This window comes from Chinchilla lanigera, unplaced genomic scaffold (assembly GCF_000276665.1).
Source record: "Chinchilla lanigera isolate Chin_1 unplaced genomic scaffold, ChiLan1.0 scaffold00079, whole genome shotgun sequence".
In the NCBI taxonomy this organism is placed as follows: Eukaryota; Metazoa; Chordata; class Mammalia; order Rodentia; family Chinchillidae; genus Chinchilla; species Chinchilla lanigera.
The window spans coordinates 6,678,722-6,683,093 of NW_004955480.1; positions in this window are offsets into that span (position 1 = coordinate 6,678,722).

The following is a 4,372-nucleotide window of genomic DNA, read 5'->3' on the forward strand; positions in this document are numbered from 1 at the left end:
ATCAGAAGCCAAACCAATGGGACTGCCTGATTCTGACCTTTCAACCTCCAAAACTGTAAGCTAAATGAACCTCTCTTTACAAGTAGCCTGTAGTGTGTGTGTGTGTGTGTGTGTGTGTGTGTGTGTGTGTGTGATGGCAGGAAGCTGAGCCCAGCATCCCTGACCCACCGAACTAACTCCTCCTACACCTGGGTAGCCATAGACTCCAGGAATCTTGAGCTAATGAAATCCTAACCCTTCGCCAGATGGCTGAACTGGGGTAGGTGCCCCTCTTCTCCCATAATTCCCTTGCTACCCATTTTTTGCACCCAGCTTTGCATCCTCTGCTCATGTCTGAGCTCTGCCACTGCTGGGGCCACCAGCCTTGAGCAGTTGTGAGCAGACTGTCCTGCCCACCGCACCTTCCCCCTGGTCTTACCTGATGCCAAGGCACAGGTGCCCGCAGAAGGGTGCTGGCCACCAGCACATGCCCAAACCAGGAAAGTAGCGACTCCAGGGGGTCACTCTTGGCCACTGAGAGACAACTGGTGGGTCATTGTTCCCCTCTCTGTGCTTCCTACAGTCAAGATAGAGCACATTCCTCATGGCTCTTTAGCGTCCTGTTCCTGCTGGGTGAATTCCCAGCTGCCCACAGCTGATCCAGCTTGATCCGACTCCACGTCTTGGCTCCCCCAGGCCCCAGCCCTGCTCTCTAGGACCACGGACGAGTGCCTGCAATCACATATTTTGGGCTTTGCTTTTTTGAAGGGGATTCAAGCTGCTTTTAAGTCTACCATGGCCTTTGTCAAATTAAAAATGTAACGATTCTTTGTCTCTAGTTCAGTCTTTGCCACTCAACTACAAGGTCTTGAAGGCAGAGATTTTGCCTTAGTAGTTATTCAGGCAGTTAGTCATAAATGCTTGTTCAGTGAATGGCTAGAAAGGGCATGACGGGCTCGCAGATAGCAATCAATGGGCATCTGGGCATCTGACGGTGGTAAATCTCATGTTTTACCTCCCTTAACTCTACAACAACCTAGTGGGGAGGTGCTAAATTATCATCCATTTTACAGATAAGAATCAAGCTGAGAGAGCCTGAGTAATTTGTCCAGAGGCATGCAGCTAGGGAAAAAGATGGATCAGGGTTTTGAAGTTCAGTACGTCCAATTCCTAGGTTGGCGAGTGCTCGCTTCGGCAGCACATATATATGCTAGGCTGGCGACTTATCCTCTTAGTTACCAGGGAACCACGGCTGCTTGTTCTCATAGGAGCAGAGGGTGCTGGCAGAGAGCAGACAGAGGAGGCTGACTTGGTAGGCAGGGGCTGCAGCATGCAGGTCTTTGTTCAGTGACTTATTTCGCAGGCCATGGGGCACCTTAGAAGGCTGGAAACGTTCTCATGTGAATATTCACAAGTTTCCTTGCGCTTTAAAACACACGAACAGTTCGGTGCATTTCCATGAGGGGGCAGGCATTGGTAACAGATGAGCTCACTATGCGGGGAGACCAGCGTGAGAAACTGTCAATTTCCTTTTCCTGGTGGGGCCTCTGCTCCACGCTGAGAGTAGATCCAGGATCAACAATTCTCCTCCAGCACTGGGCACCAGCTGCGGTTCGGGTTGCTGCCTTTCTTCCTGCTCTGCCCTCTTCCCATCTCCTCCCCTTCAAGCTTTTCCTCTCTCATTCTTGTTTACTTTCTTCACTGAAGTGAAGTAGTAGATGCTGCTTACATATCACCAAGTAGATGCCTCCAAATCATCATCTGTGCACTATTTTAAAAGTCCAATCCACATGGAAAATAACAATCACAATGTTATTTTACAATTATTTATTAATAACAGTCACAATCAAGCAAATAACAATCACGATGCCCGGCGTGGTGGCTCACGCCTATAATCCCAGCCCTGGAGAGGCTGAGGCAGGAGGATCACTGGGGCTGCGAGGCCATCCTGGGCTACAAAGTGAGTTCAAGGCCAGCCTGAACTGCATAGTGAAACCCTGTCTCAAAAAGACAAAACAAACAAGAACAATCACAGTCACAAGAGTATACAGCGCCAGAGTGTCCACCAGCCACTAGAAGAAGGTCTTGTTTCTTGCCATTATGCACCAGGCATCTCAGATTAGGTCTGATCACCCTTGCATAATTAGAAAATGATTATTGATTTCAATTTAGGCTAAGCTAACATTTATTGAGTACCCGCTGAGGGCCAGGTTTGGTGCCGTGGGATCGAGCCTATGTTATTTCACAGAATCCTCACATTCATAGCTCGAGTTAAGTAGAATTTTCTGCTTTTACAAGCGGGAGCCGTTGAGTCTCAGTGAGGTTGAGATCACACCATTGGTATCATGCAACCATCATTTAAACAAGAAATTTGGGCTTCTGCACAAGTGTTCCTCTCAAGAAACCACACTGGACTGGTTGATTTATCAGCATTCCTTGAGATGAGTATGATTCAGAATGACCTGTAAGGGGATGCAGCTTTTTTTTGAGAGAGGGTCCCGTTATATAGTCCAGGCTGGCCTCAAACTTGGACAATCCTCCTCCCTCAGCCTCTTGAATGCTGGGTTTACAGGCCTGTGCCACCATGCCGGGCTAGCTTTTTTCTTTAATGTCAACTAAAGCCAAAGTTGCAGAGGGAAAGGTGATGAATGGTCTGTGTGTGCGTGTGTGGGGGCTTTGATTGGTCTAAATTTTAGCTTTCTGATCCACGTGCAGGTGGGAGAACTGAGAGGAGTACGCTTGGGGGGTCATGGAACCCCGTGACTGTAAAGCTCAGGCACAGATTGTCCTGGGTGGTGCCAGTGGCCAGCAGAAGGCTGAGGTCCGATGAATATCTTTTCTGCTGCGCTCCTTGTGCAGAGGAGAAGCCTAAGGACCAAGACTATCAAAGTGACAAGGCCAAGGAGTGGAAGAGCCCGCACGGAGTTCTGGTCTCCCATCCTGAGGGCCTCGGTGTCCCCCTTTCCCAGGGCCCTCTGAAGCACAGTACATGCTGTGCCACTACGGTGGCAGTAGGAGGTGACACACCTGCTTTTTATTAATAATCCCCTACTTTCTTTGATGTGTGTTAGGAAGCTCATCATAGCCGCTTCAAAACCGTGATTCCATAGACATTGTTAGGATGAATTTAAGTAGACAGTAAATAAAAAGTGGATGGGTTTCAATATTACATAAAGAATACATGATATGATGTATGTGAGAGTCTTACTGGGCTGAAACAAATGAGCACAACTTAATGGTTTGGAGCCTTAACTGTCCCCTAACAGTTAAGGACGTGGGAAACGCTCAGCGTGCTGGCAGGGCCACGCTCTGTCTGGAGGTCCTAGGCGGGGAATTCGAACCTTTTCAGCTGCTAGAAGCCGCCTGCCCTTTTTGGATCACTCTGTCCTCTGCTTCTGCTCTCATGCCTGCTTTTGTCTGACTTTGACCCTCTTGTTTCCTCTTATAAGGAACCTTATAATTGTAATAGGCTCACCTGCATAATCCAGGGTAATCTCTGCATTTCACATCCTAACTTAATCTCATCTGCAAAGTCCCCTTTGTGATGAAAGTTCACAGAGTCCCAGGTTCCAGGGAGTAGGACTCAATCATTTTAGGGAGGTGGGGAAGGGAGGCATTATTCTACTCTACAGCAGAGATGGTGTAAATCCATGGGAAAAGTCTGGAAGGCCTTATTTGAATTCCTGAAGCTTGGAAACACTGCCTTATATCCTGGAGGCCTCCTTAATGCCTGGGTTTTGGATTTGATACCAGCTTTCTTGGACCTGTGCAGCTTTGCGGTTAGGCAGAGGGAAACGCCATTTTCGCGAGCATAGTTACCCTTTCATGAGGGCAGGTCATGTCATGAGAAAGCCCTTCTAGAACTGGTGGCAACAGAGTCCAACGTGGGGGTTATGGAGAGTTACAGGGAAGGGCTCAGCTCTGCCGAGGTGGTCTGAGGAACCCTGCCTGATAGTTCATCTGGAACGGCTTTCATTCTGCCATGTGACTTCTTTGTCTCGTGCGTGGCAAAATGTATAACGTGTGTGCGTGCATGCAGGAGCTTGAAGAAACATTATCAGTTCCCCTGGCTGAAGTCTTTCTCCTTGTCCTGTTCCTCTCTCCAGTTAAGGGAAAGGCTGATTTCTGTATCCGCCTTGAGGGTCACATTGTGGCATACAGGCCAAAAAGCAAGGCGCAGGCACAGGTGATGTGAGTAGATGTCTCCGGGGAGACTCAGGCCTTCCTTGTGTGTTATATCGGTGTTGCTCACAATGACTTCTGAGATCCAGTGAGGTTGTACAGTGACCTTTAAAAAGTCAGCTGGATTTTAGTCATGGCTGCGTGACTCCAAGACCAGTCTTGGAATTGGTTGTCATGGACAAACACGCGTGGATATTGCTTTATGGGGACA